Genomic DNA, 14,804 nt, shown 5'->3' with positions numbered 1-14,804 from the left:
TCAAAACAAGTCCATCAAAAACAAGGAAAGTTTGAGAAATTATCACCACCAAGAGAAGCTTAAAGAGACCTGATGAATAAATGTAATGTGGTATCCAGGTTGGAATCATAAAACAGATAAATGACAAGGCAAAATCTAAGGAAATCTGGACAAAGTATAGGTTGTGATTCATTAATAAAGTATAAATGTAGGTTTATTAATTGTGACAATGGTACTATACTAATGCAAGATCTTAACAATAGGGGTGTTGATGGGGTATATGGGAACTTTGTACCATCTTTGCACCATGTAAATATGAAAGTGTTCTAAAATTAAAAATTTCATTGAAAAAATATGGTGTTGTTTTGCAAGTCATTGAATGGTACGCTTTTTTTGTGACAGATGTTTCTACTTTAGTTTCAATCCATCGCTGTTTTACCAGTAGTTTCAAATTTGTGCAATTATCACATTCATCTGGAGGGCTTGTTAGAACGCCCACCCCACCTCTAGAAGTCCTGACTCGGGTGGGAGACATTTGACCAAGCCCACTTCTGCATAAAGCAGTCTCCGAATTCAGTCACAAGTTTTCCCTCATCGAGCTTTGCGAGCTGGCAAGCAACGTAAGATATTTTTGTCTTATTATGATACTTGGAGTTGATGTTATAATAACTGATGTGTAACCATTTTAGCATAATTTCCATTGCTTTTGTTTTATTATCTTGTGCACGTTTTTGGTAATCAGTAAATGCTGTTGGTAGCATTTGGTTTAGTTTTTGAAAGGCTTCATTACAACAGACGAATGGGAACTTCCAAATGAAGTGCAGCTCTACTGTAAGTCTTCAAGAATGCAATAAATAAAATATAAGTCAAAATCCCATAGGAAATCTGAAGTTTGCTGTGAAGTTTCGCAACTGGAGAGTGCATGTCCTTCAACCACAAAGAGGGGAAGGAAGTCCATGGTTGGATGTTTTCGCTTGCAGTTTTTATCTGTCATAATTAACTCAGAGGAGTGTGGGAGGGCTTATCCATTTGATCAGTGTTGGAGGATTCACAGCAAAGACCTGCATTTGTCTTTGGTTTTGGCTTGTGAGGGGGGTCAGGATGAATACCTATAAAAGCAAGCTTAACTTGCCTGAAGTCACCGTGTTTAACTACCATGAAGCTATTGATGTCTTGATTTGAAGCATCTTCCAGAGGTGTCTACTCAAAAACCTAACAGGAAATAGCACCCATAGATTTTCTTCACATAGATTGTGTAGTGTGGGAAGAGGGTTTTAAAAAGGGAATTACAGGTTAAGTGAGAAAAACACAGTCATACACACACACACACACACACACACACACACCCCAAAACGTGGGCTTCTCACCCTTCAAAATACATTGCGTTTTGGAGAGGATAGATCATTGAAAGCCTTTGACAGGTCCATAAGTTCTTTTGTATGCACAGTATCATTTCATTTTAGATCCTTACTAACATGTTTTGAAATTTAGTGACTTTAGTAATGATAGGGTAGAACCCAGTATGTCACTGTTCCTTATTACACTGATCTAGATCCTCTGTTAAAAAAAAAAAAAAATTAAGCCCACAAGGCAGGGTGCTAGATGTCTCTTTCAAAAACCAGCCAAGAAGAGCTCCCACCCATTTTGATTCTAGGGTTGTTGTTGCCGATTTCTGCAATAATTATCTGCATTCCAACACCATATTACTTTTAACTGCAGCCAGCCATGGCTCACGGCACATGAAACTCTGACTTTGGCCTCTATAAGGAGGACTTGGTTTTCTCCACCCGAGCTGCAACGGTGGCCTCCCAGGAGCAGCAGCTCAGGTGTGAGGAGGGGGCAGCCACACTGCAGGGGCGGAAGCACTCAGCTCATTTACCTACCAGATAAAGGGAGACGCGGGGAAGGAATGAAATAGCAATAGGAAAAAATAGCAACTGTCGACAGAGGGACTGACAGCTAGGATTGTCAAAAGTCCTCCCCCGGCCCTTCATGCCAAGTTTATTTAAAAATAACAATACAGGAAGCAATGGAGAAATAGGCCTTCTCTTTCAGGAAAGTTGCTCCCTCCTACTGAATACGTGGTCTTCTCCGGAGACTCCAGAGTTCAATTCTCCGTTCCTTTTGCCCCTCGCTGCTCAACTTTGCTGCTTTTCTTTGCGCCCCCAATTCCAAAACCAGGGGAATGCCAGGGTTCTGTAATTGGTATGCATTTAGAGACTTATTCTCTTAGATGTTGTTGCTATGATTAATGATCCAGATTCAATCTTTGCTATGTGTTTATTTTTTCCTTCTGTTTTTTTTATCCTTATAAATTTCTGTACCACTGTGTGTATGTCTGTCAATCTCATTTGTGCTTTCTGGCCCTCTGTTGGTTTTCTCTGACCCTAGTTAATACAAATATCCTTTTACTCCCATTTGGGGACTCTGGCTAACCCTTTTCATTTCTTCCTCTTTTTATTTTTCTTATGCTGCTGTTTTTATTTATTATAGCACTAGAGTTACTGATTTTGCACAGTACCCATTTACCACTTTTGTTAAATGTTAGCAGTGAAATCCAGCTGTGCTTACTAGTGAAGAAAAGTTTCATACTTATTTTTTAAAGTTGCACTAACTGCCCTGGGCATAGGAGTAGGACACTGGTAAATGCTACCCCTCAGGAGCCAGAAAAGAGAACTGAGAAGTTTCTTTGCAGATCTATTAAGTAAGCAACACCTAGAAGAGAAGCATCCTGGTAATAGAGATTTGGGCTCAGAGCCAGAAAGAGGTTCCTAATCCAGGTCTTGGCATTTATTAGCCATGTCACATTAGGTGTGTTTCCTAGCCTTTTAGAAACTTCATGTGCAAGTGTGAGGGGGGTGGGGATTCATCTGAAAAATGAAGATGGTACTTGCTCTCTTCCTCAGGTTGCTATACAGAGCAAGTGAGATTTTTGGATTTGAAAACCACTGGCAAACTACAAGTGCTTTTCCCAGTATACGCTGTACAGATGCAAACTGTTCTTTAATCAAGAGAAAACTAGTACTTCTTGAATTAGGAACGTTGCAACACATTTTCACGATACCTGCCTTCTCTACTGTGATGATGCCAGGGTGCCCAGCTGGGTCTCTCTGGGTGCACTTGCTGTGGCTTCTCTTCCTGGGAGCAAAATCCAAAGTCTTTGGGCAGCCTCCTCAGGGTCCATTGGCCCTTGTCTAGATAAGAGCGCAGGGGCTGGGGGCCAGACACACCTGGGCTTGAATTCCAATCTACCACAGCTGTGTGATCTTGGGAAAGTTCCCCGACTTCCCTAAGTTCGAATTCTCACCTCTGTAAAACTGGGGCAATTGTTCCCTTAGGGTTCATCAGAGTGTTTCCAACTCCTAATAAGCGTTCCATAGTCATAACACTGAACAAATAATAAGTGTTGCTTCATTTTATGCATGGCAACAATAAGCAAATAATAGAAATGAGGCCAGGAATAACATCTAGAAGGAGAGGCAGGAAGTGTTTGCTGCAAACCTTATGCATTTAATCTGAAAAATCTCTCCAGCCCCAATGTGTAAGCTTCTGATCCTTTGCTGTCCTAGGCTGACTTGATCACGGTTCCCTGTCTTCCCTTGTGATGGGCATTCCCAGGCCTTAAGCTTGAGGTACCCCCCTGATGGCAGTGGGAAAGATAAAATGTGCATTGAACCATTCTAGGGTCTCAAGCTTGGATTTTCCACATCTTCAGTCCAGAGGCAACTTGGAAACCCGACCTGATGCCTGCAACTGCTGTTACCGCACAGAGTGCAAACCCTATTTTGTTACCGTGGAGTCAAGATGTGAATTATTACTCCATGGAACGGAGGATTTGAGGTGACAAATGTCTAAGAGCTGTGCTCTACACTGCTCTTAATCAACAGGGACAAAAGGTGGAATGACGGAAATCCTCTTAGGGAGAGACTGACAGTGCCAAATAAGCCTCGTTGACAAGTCTTGCTCTGTCAGTTTTAGGCAAATTAGCAAGTTCAAATAGGTGGCAACTATTCTTATCTTTCCAGCTGTGGTGATTCTCAGGCTCAGTGTGATACTTTTAACTGCTTCCCTGATCACAAAATGCCTGAAAGCTGTGTCCATTCCTCCAGGGTATCATTAAAGGAAATGGGAGTGTATCTAGGGGCCTGCCAATCTTCCCCATCATAGGCTGTGTTTGACTGGCACGTGCCACACTCCTTCACAGTAGGTGGGAAGCCCAGACCTAGCTTTAGGTCCTTAGAGGAAATAGGAAGAGCCCAAGTCCTTTTTAAAAAGAAGCCATTTTTTGAAATGAAAGCCTGCTGTTCACCCTTCTCAATTTCATCATGTTCTTGGAACACTCTGTGTCAGATACCTTCTGAAACTTTGCGGGGTTCCTATTGGGGAAATAGCATCCTATGTTTCCTCTGCCCTGCGTCTGAGACTATAGAAAGACAGTGCCCTGTCTCTGCATCCAAGACTATAGAAAGACAGTGAGAACTCAAGTTCTTTCATTACCTTGGCTCTTCTTGCTGGTAACTTGATGGCTGAGATCTATTCATTCATTTATTCATTACCTCCTCATTTTCTCTTTGGGTCCCTGTCAGTGCTTGATGGCTTCTCTCATAAACACAGTTTGGCTTTGTGTGGATGTGGGTTGTAGAGTGGGATTTAGAAATAGAAACAAGAAGAAATCCTTCTTTTTGGACATCATGATAGCAAACGCTCAGTATACTGAAATAATGGCTTAATCCTTGCATTTAGGTTCTGCAACATATATAAAACATCTGAGAACTAGCCAAGTCCCAGATTTTTTTTTTTTAAATAGACTTACTCTGGTTCCAGAAGTATTGACTGGCTCCATCTAAAAATTCAAACTGCTTTTCTGAGTGTCTGATCACTAGCTGGTCCCATGATGATGGTTTTAAGATCTATTTTCTTCTGTCCCCCATCTGCATTTCTTAACTGAAACCCCAATCTCCCACTTGACTGATATGTCAAAGAAAGCCATTAATTTCTTTTTTTTTTAATTTTTTTTTTCAACGTTTATTTATTTTTGGGACAGAGAGAGACAGAGCATGAACGGGGGAGGGGCAGAGAGAGAGGGAGACACAGAATCGGAAACAGGCTCCAGGCTCCGAGTCATCAGCCCAGAGCCTGACGCGGGGCTCGAACTCACGGACCGCGAGATCGTGACATGGCTGAAGTCGGACGCTTAACCGACTGTGCCACCCAGGCGCCCCAATTTCTTTTATCTCTATCAAATAATACTATAGTAGTCCTGTGCTTCATTGCCTATTTTCATGGGTCAAACAAATCTGTCCTGCCTCCCCTCCCCTTGTTTTTTTGTAAATAGTTTTATTGGGACAGTCATGTTCGTTCATTTACGTATTGTCTGTTTTTTGATACCATGGTTGAGTTCAATAGTTGGGACAGGGACTGTGTGACTTACAAAGTCTAAAATGTTTTTCATCTGGCCTTGGACAGGAATAAGCTTGCCAACACCTGCTCTGAGAAAACGGTGATTGTCTTCCTTACAGGAATCCCTGTTGTAGTCCATGGATCCCACCACCTCCCTACTCTTCTGTTATCAGTCACCACCAATCCCCTTGCTCCTCACATCTTCAGTTTCTTCTGGTCCTTCCAGTGTTCAACCTGGGTTGCTTTCATTAGAGATGGTTCAGTTCCTAACTGACATAAAAAGTCCTGGAGGAACAGTGTCTGCAGAATAAATAAACTTCAGGCTCTATGAGCCAGTGCTCTCTGCAGAGCACCTCCAATCCCCATTCAGTCATCTTGTTTCTATCCCAGAGTCAAGTGGGATGATATTCCTATACCCCCCAGCTTTCACTTTTGCCAGTCACTGAAACCATCTCTTTTAGTTGTTTACTGTCCTAACCTACCTCTCTCTCAAAACTGAGTTGAAACCACACCTTTTCCCACACAATCTTTCTTTTCCTCCCCAAATCTAATCTTTTTCCTAACTCAACCACTGCCAGGCATTTGTACCCTTATGATGTTTATCATGTTCTATTTTGTATTTCAATTGCCTACTTTTTCCTCCTCCTTGTAGTCATTGAAACAATGGCAGAGTCTTTGCCTTACTCATCTTTCATGCCTTTATAATGTCTTGTGCTGTGTAAATACTACCTAGATTATGTTGAAATGGTTTGGGTTTTCCTTGCCAGGAAGGTCACTTTTGTGAATGGAGAGGTTGGGGTTTCCTAAGTTATTTTCCCTGAAATGTGTGAAAATCTAAAGAATACATGCCATGCATACCTCAGGTTTTGCCTTTTGAGTATTGTCAGCTTTTAAAAATTTCAGTACTCATTTATGGCACTTGAAAAATATCACCTTGACTGATTTTTTCATAAGTCAGCCCTGTTATTCTATCAATTTGTGCCTTGTGTGGAAATGCCAAGATGGTTACATACAACTGAACCTTTATTTTTTTATAACTGCAGAGTTTGAGATTGAATTTGCATGATAATTTCTGTGGTGTTTCAATTGTCCTTCCTGGTGAGTGCATCAGTTTAAATTTTGAATTGATAATGAGCACTGCCTCTTGAAGGGAATTAGCTGGAGAAAATATCAATGTATGTCAGGGTGGGTTTGTTTTTGTTTTTGTATTTTTTTGGGTTTTTTTAAGGATTTAAGAAAGACGGTTACAAATGCCCTTTAAGAGTTGTTCTTGAAGGCATATTTTGTATGAAACCTTGCTCATCAGCTTAAATATTTTCTTAGGTCTGCCATCCCTGCTGTTGGATTAAGTAATTTAATTCCTCTTAATGGTTGGGGTTTAGTTTAGCAGGTGACAATCTGGTGCTCAGGAAGCCAGAGTCCATGGCTTTAGTCCTCACAGAGGTCCGTGTGCTTCTGTTGCATGGCCACAGCCTACAGCCAAAACCCTGACAAGGTGTCTGGAAATGTGTGCAGTCTGGACCAAGGGAAACTTGACAACAGTGTGGCCAGGTCTCTATAAATTATTTTTGGGGGATCCCCACTCAGGACACTATAAACATTATTCAAGAAGATGAGAGGCGCCTGGGTGGCTCAGTCGGTTAAGCATCTGACTTTGGCTCAGGTCATAATCTTATAGTTCGTGGTTTCGAGCCCTGCATCAGGCTCTGTGCTGACAGCTCAAGAGCCTGGAGCCTGCTTCAGATTCTGTGTCTCCCTCTCTCTGTTCCTCCCCTGCTCACACTCTGTCTCTCTCCCTCTCTCAAAAATAAATAAACATTAAAAAAAATTTTTTTAAAGATGGAAGAAAAAGATCTAGTATCTTCAGAGAAATATTTGTTACATTCTGTCTTAGTGTCAGTTTGTGTTTTGGGGAGTTCTTAAAGTTTTGATTTAGGTCTATGGCCATAAGAATGGCTAAATGAGTCTGAATGACTTAAAAGGAGAATGGAGGCATAGAAGCCGAAAGCAATACTTTCTTATTATAAATCCTAATATGCATATTTTGTTACGGAGTAGATTGGGGAGATCAAGGACCCTGAGGCCTTGACCCAGCCCATCCCAAAGGAGTCGTAGAAGACTCTTCATCTCTTTGCAAGAAAAGAACTCAAGATTGGACCAGACAGTGGTTGACCAGTGCAAGTGAAGAGTTCATCAAAGACCATGTACTGTGTCCATTCTTTTTGAAAAAAAATGTTTTTGATGTTATTTTAGACAGAACACAAGTGTGTGTGGGGGGGGGGGTGCAGAGAGAGAGAGGGAGACACAGTATCTGAAGCAGGCTCCAGGCTGTGAGCTGTCAGCACAGAGCCCGATGTGGGGCTTTAACCCACACAATATGAGATCATGACTTGAGCCGAAGTTGGGCACTCAACAGACAGCCATCCAGGTGCCCCCAGTGTCCATTCTTACTATGTGAGAATGGGTGAGCTCAAGGGAGAGCTGCCTGCCGTGGGTTTGGGTTTATTTTTAATGATCATCATTAACTATGAGGTGGAATATTATTTGGGGAGGGGATTTGGGGGGGAGCAGAGTACATGCCTTTTCTCCCTTACTTGGTCAGGGTCTTGGGCCTTCTTAGTCTTGGGCCTGTCTGGTTTGATCTGACTTCTTGTGGCTCTATTTGTGGAATGCTGCCAGGACAGGTTGCTAACTTCTCTGATAACTGGCCCAGACTCCCTCTTTGCTGACCTCCAGGCATCTTGTTAAAACCTAACTAGCAGCTTACTCTAACAGTAATATAAGCACTACTTGAAATAATCCTAGTTTTAAGCTAAAAGCAGCCATAAATATCCATTCTCCTTACAAGCCCAAAGGGATGAGTTGCTTGATTTCAGGAGACAGAGTGGCAGTGACCTACAACTTCAACTCAGACCTCTTTGCTCCAAGTCCAGTGCTCTTGCTATTCAAGCAACTCTTTTCCTGACATTTACGACTTTGTCTTCGTGCTCCATTAAAATGCCTTCTGAACCACAACTTGAAGGTCTGACTCTACCATGCTTTGCCGGAATCTTCCTTTAAATAACTTTTAAGCAGTATGCCAGGATCATTTTTTTTTCTTGGGTATTTACACCCTCAATTCAAATAGCAGACATTTACTGCATGCTGATTATGAGGCAGGAGGCCCTGTTATAAGAGTTTTATATGTACTAACTCATTGAATGCTTGCAGAAATCCATGCCACTGGCACTGTTATGAGTTAGTAGACTCTGGCAATCTGACCAGAACCCATGCTTTGAACACTATACCTATACTGCTTGTCACATGAAACAAGCATGTACACATATCTCATTAGGAGCTACACAGAACTGTGAGAGATAATCACACGCATTTTGTGGTATGCACCAAGCCCTTACTCTTGCCCCAGGTCCATTAAAAGTGTTGTTCTAAGTCTGTCGTCATCTTGCCTACGTGTAGAAACTCATTGTCCCAAAGCATAGCTGCTGATGACTACCAGATTAAAGCTCCCTCACCTTCAGGTGGGAGTCTATTGACTCAGTGACATGAATGTGGGGTCAGATGTCTTTCAAATCTGTACTGCTATAAATTTGTCTAAGACAGTTGGATTATTCCCAGATACCAGTGCCTTTGTGTGAAAGCGTAACTATGAATAGTACAAACATGTAAGAACTTTCAAGAACCTGAGGCATGTCCATGTCCTTTATCTGTTCCTATCCTGAATTCCCTGGAGAATTTTCTTGCTTCACAATTATTCCTATATAGATTCTTTGTTAAAAAAAATGTTTACTTTGAGAGAGAAAGAAAGTACATGAGCAGGAGAGGGTGGAGAGAGGGAGAGCAAGAATCCCAAGCAGGCTCCATGCAGTCCTTGCAGAGCCTGATGCAGGACTCAGATTCAGGAACCATGAAATCATGACCTGAGCTGAAATCAAGAGTCAAGACGCTCAACCAACTTGACTTACCCAAGTGTCCCTTCTATATAGATTTTCTAAAGGAGAATGAATTTCTCCAAAGATCTCTGCAATCACCTAAACTAGTGCCTTGTTTGAACATTAGGAAAGTTTTATGGTAACTTCTTCAGTGGAAGGGGGAGAAGTGAGGGATACAGTCTTACCAGGAGGAAGACCTCAGGGCAATGGGAACAGATGGCTGTGTCGATGTTAGCTCAGGAAGGCTGAGAGTCTCCATAAATAGAGATAATCTGGAGGGTGGGAGAAACAGAAATATGTATGGCTGAGGTTGGCTAGGGACCTCACATGGACTGGACTAGAACAGAAGTCTCCTTGCTGCATGAGTGGCTGTCAGAATGACACTGGGGAGAAAATCCTAAGCTGAGAAGTGATAGAGTGCGTTGTACTGTAAGTTCACACAACCAGAGTCCAGAGTTTCATAAAAGTTGATAAAATGTTTTAACTTTCCCTAAATCACATCTGTTCATTAATTCCTAAATCAAAATCAATTTGTATGCTTTGAGACCAACTCAAGTAAATTATCCTGAACTACCTCCATTCCTGGAAAACAAATAGAATCTCATTTGGATGAATGTTTTGCCTCCATTCCATTTGGACTTAAACCTGCTTGTTCCTCTTATGTGACAAGGTCTTGACAGAAATTCCCAGTTAGTCCATAGACACTTAAGTGATTTTTCTTTCTTCTCCTTCCACAAATCCATAATTTCTCAGGAAATTTCAATAATTATAGTCAGTATGGAAGAGATTGAAGACTCCAAAAAGATGCACTCTCAGAACTGGGAACAATTTCAGAGATCATTTTCTGACCTAAAAACTTGTGGAGATCTACCTGAAATGGTTTAGATTAGTGGCCAGGAGAAGTAGCCCACATTGGAGAAAGTTTAACAGCTATGCTCCTGATGCTGTTAACAATACTTCTCAAAAACCTCACTAGTCAAGAGACTATCTTACAAATCCTACCTATATATGCCTATTTTGCAGAGAGGGAGAGAAAGAGAAGAATGAACAAAGGAATGAATGAGTAAATGAATAATAGGGGAATACTTTTTTCTTGGCAGTTAGAATAGGACCCTCCTTTGCTGAAAAGACCCACCTATTTTGATCTTATAAACTCCTGTTGGAGGTGGAGGCTGAGCCCTCACGGGGGCCTGTAGGAGGAGTTGGTGCTCAGATTAAGAGCCCAAGTGAGCTACACTGCAAAAGGGAAATGAAGTGGTCTAGTCTATAAGGTAGGAAAATGCTGAGCAGGGAAAGCCCCAAGGCTGTGCCGAGAGAGGGAATTGGGCAAAGAGAGGTGACCAAAGGCATTCTACAGTTTTGTGAGAAAATGTTCAAATACATATGACAGAATAATGCATTTCTGTGTAACCACCTGGCTTCAACAATTACCGACACATGTCCAATATCTAAACTCTACCTCCCCACCCTCCTCCCTCACTTTTTAAAAAAGTTCATTTACTTATTTTGAGAGCATGCAAGTAGGAGAGTGGCAGAGAGAGGAAGAGAGGATCCCAAGCAGGCTGTGCTGTCAGCCTGGAGCTGGAACCCACGAACAGAACTGTGAGACTATGACTTGGGCCAAAACCAAGAGTCAGAGGCTTAACTGACTGAACCACCCAGGCGCCCCCTCCCTCACTTTTTAAAGCAAATCTTAAGCATCACATTTCATTCATAAATATTTCCATATGTATTTTTTTAAATGTTGGACTTTTTTTTTTTTTACAAAAATCCAGTATTAACAAAACCCTCAGCAATTCCTTAATATCCTCCAATATCAATGTTCATATTGTCTCATAAGTGTTACTATTTTGTCTAACAGGGATGTACAAATCTTAAGTTTGCAACTTGAGGAATTGTCACAAATGAACGTACCTATGTAATGAGGACCCCAATGAAAAAGCAGATGACCAGCACCTGAGAAGTACCACCCCCCACCAGTGACTATCCCACCCAAAGGTAACCACTATCTTGAATTTTGTGTAAGTGGAATTATATGGTCTGTGCCTTGTTGGAGTGAACATTGTTCATAATAATGTTTTAAAGTGTACTTGAGGGACGCTTGGGTGGCTCAGTCAGTTAAACATCTGACTCTTGATTTCAACTCGGGTCGTGATCTCCACTGTGCGATCCAGCCCCTGTCTTGGGAATATCTGATTAATTTCTTAGGATCTGGTATCCTTTGGATGAACTGATAGAAGTTTTCTGAATCTCTACCACTGAGCTTCAGACTCTGCTGCAAAACCCCAGCTCAAAGTGACGAAAGTCTGAGAATCTTTCAGGTCTATCATTCTCCCCGCCCCCCGCCCCCCCAACCTTCCCACCATCTTCACTGGAAGAATGATGGGAGCCATCTGATGAAATACATCAAGTTTCCTCTCTGGAAACATGTGCTGGAAGCATCTAAATATCAGTACAACTTAGACAAAAACCTACAGACAAGAGGTCTTTGTTTCTGGGAACATCATAAATCGGATACGCAAAGTCATGATACAAACGTCAGTGGTGCTTAATGGATTTAGGTGCTGGTCTAAGTAAAGGAGATTAAAACAAGCTTGGCTGTTTGTTTATTGGGTTTTTTTCTCTTAGGGAATCACTTGGTAAAAGTATTCTATAAGTAAGGATAGTTTAGAGGGTTAAAACTATGGACATACTGAAACTGATAAACAAACAAGATTTTGTGTAATTTGCCTATTTAGGGAAAAGCCCAGATATCCTCAGATTTTTTAAGGGGGCACATGATCAAGAAAGAGTAAGAACACAGCAATTTCAATTTTTTTTAGGTCCATGATCTATAAAATAAGGTTTGGATGGTAGAGGGGTGGGTAATAGGTTTAAAGCTTGTTTAAGAGGCTTTGCATGGAGCAGTAAATTTTGACTTGTCCTGCCAGGCATTACTGATGGGAATTAAGTAGGGGTACCTCTGCTCACCTACATGATCACTGCCTCCAGATTCTTCTTCCAGCTTTCTTCTCAAGTAGTCTGCTGACCCTGTGATCTTAAGTTCTTCCTGGACACTTCTGGCTCATCAGTTATGTGAAAGTGATTTGCTTTCTTGGAAGAGAGGATGTATTACTTCCTTACTACAGGAAACTGTTGAACAAGAAATAAAGAGGACTCTACTAAAGGGAATGATTTTTTAATCAAGGTGAATTTTATGTAATGGGGAGAAAAACAGCTTCTGAACAAGAAAATAGGATGGCAAAGTTTCACTTAAATTTCTGCCTTTAGCCAGAAAGTTTAGATTTAGATCTTAGCAGTATTTATTAGTAGTAGACCCTTGAACAAACATGGGTTTGAACTGTGCTGGTCTGGGGCACCTGGGTGGTTCAGTGGGTTAAATGTCCAGCTCTTAATTTTGCCTCAGTTCATGGTCTCACGGTTTGTGAGACTGAACCCTGCATCGGGCTCTGTGCAGAGAGTGCAGAGCTTTTTGGATTTCATCTCCCTCTCTCTGCCCCTCACCTGCTTGCCCTCCCTCAAAAACAAATGCTTAAAATAAAAAATGAACCGTGCTGGTCCTCTTACATGTGTTTTCTTTCTTTTCCTTCTTCTTTTTTTATTCTATACAGTCCTGTAAATGTATTTCCTGTTCCTTATGATTTTCTTAATTTCTTTAGCTTACCTTTTTATAAGGGTACAGTATATTGTACAACATACAAAATGTGTGTTGTTACCAGTAAGGCTTACAGTTAACATTAGGCTATTCATAGTTTTTGGAGAGTCAAGTTACAGATTTTTGACATTATAGGGGTTAGTGCCTATAACTCCCATGTTCAAGTTTCAACTGTATAATGTTTTTTAAAATGTTGCGAAATTTCTTCTGGACATTAGCCATATTCAGATGAAGTCAGTGTCTAAAACCAGGTATAAACTGATGAATGTTGGACAGAGTTGAATCCACAGGCTTGGAAAAGGGGTACAGGCTTGGAAAGACTTGTATTCATATTTAATTAAAAATTTTGGAGATCACCTATAAATTTAGCTTCTCAAAAAATGGAGGTTGTATCAGCCCTGATAGGGCAATAAGCATTGGGAGCTAGGGCACCTGGTGTGCCAAAATCTATTCGAATCCAGCCTGCATTTCTCCTTGTTAAAATCTCCTGGGTTTTAAATTAAACACTTGAGACCCATTAAAACTTTGTGTGCTAAACTTGGATGTGATTCTGGGGACATGAGGAGTTATAAGAGCTATATTGGGGAAAGGGGACTGATGAAATTGATGGAGAATGGACTACAGGGGAGTAAACCAGGAGGTAGGAAGACCATTTGAGGATATACCTGTGGTAATCCAGACAGGAAGCCATTAGAACCTGAAGAAAGGCACAGCTGTTAGGACTAAGGAGACAATTGAGAGCTGTGGAGAGGTTAAAGCAACAGGACTTAGTGATGAGACAGAGGATTAGGAGTTTAGTGCAGGGAGAATTGAGTGACCAGTGGAAAGGTAGTGCTATTCACTATTATAGGTAATATAGAGATAAATCATTTGAAGACCATTACCCATTCTACTTCTTGAAATGACAAGACAATTCCAAGTAAATGTAACAAGAATGTGTCATATGAAGGCAAAGGGAAAGCCTGTATAAGGACTTGAATACTCTCTCAATCCAGGTCCAAACAGCTGATGCTGGTCTGTGGGCTGCTTCTCAGGCTGTGTGAGAGGCTGAGCTAGCAGTTATCATTATCTTTCAAACTAAGAAGGGTCCTACCCCGGGGACCTAGAGCAGTAATTGACCAATATAAGGGTGAATAAGACTTCTCAGGAGTGTGTTTTGGTATTCTGTTTTTTGTTTTGTGTATCAGATGCCCAGACCTTCTAAATCAATATCTCCAGAGAGAGCCTGGAGATGTGTATCACCTATAAGAGCATCCCAGGTGGTGGGGCATGTGGGTGGCTCTGTCAGTTAAGCATCCAATTCTTGGTTTCCACTCAGGTCATGATCTCACAATTCATGTGTTCACGTCCCACATTGGGTTCTGAGCTGTCAACTCTGAGCCTGCTTGGGATTCTTTCTCTCTCTGCCGCTCCCCTGCTCATGCTAGCACATGCTCGCTGTCTGTCTGTCTCTCTCTCAAAAATAAAAAAAACACCCTGGGTGGTTATTATTGCTGTGTACTTATCCCCAAATAATCTTTTATCTGTTGCTCTTATGCTTATTGCTGTATGGTTACAATTATTGTTTGCTAACTTAGAACACTTCCTTCTTCCCTACTTGAAATATGTTCATTCTCCTTATCCCACTCACCTATTAAGAATTGTTCTGTTTTTGGAATATTGGATCTTCCCAAGAAAGAAATAAAATGTATGCTTTTAAATTTTTATTGTATAATTAATAAGCATAATAAGTATAATTAATAAGGAAGTCAGAATTGTAGGGGGGGAATCTTTTGGCAAAATCAATATGATACTGATTCACTGTGAGTTGTTCTTGGATATTTCTTTCCTGTGCTTCCAAA

General features: G+C 41.2%; 1 long non-coding RNA gene across 1 annotated transcript; it reads left to right on the top strand.

The window, feature by feature from the left end:
• Positions 1-485: 485 nt before the first annotated feature.
• On the top strand, positions 486-12,479 carry LOC123383883. Its single transcript, XR_006594224.1, has 3 exons — positions 486-599; positions 11,170-11,306; positions 12,313-12,479. It is a non-coding gene; the product is annotated as an uncharacterized LOC123383883 (long non-coding RNA).
• Positions 12,480-14,804: the final 2,325 nt, after the last annotated feature.

Source organism: Felis catus, chromosome A2 (genome assembly GCF_018350175.1).
Source record: "Felis catus isolate Fca126 chromosome A2, F.catus_Fca126_mat1.0, whole genome shotgun sequence".
NCBI classification, from domain to species: Eukaryota; Metazoa; Chordata; class Mammalia; order Carnivora; family Felidae; genus Felis; species Felis catus.
Note: the sequence above shows the minus strand (reverse complement) of the source record. Positions and strands in the feature narration are given on the sequence as shown.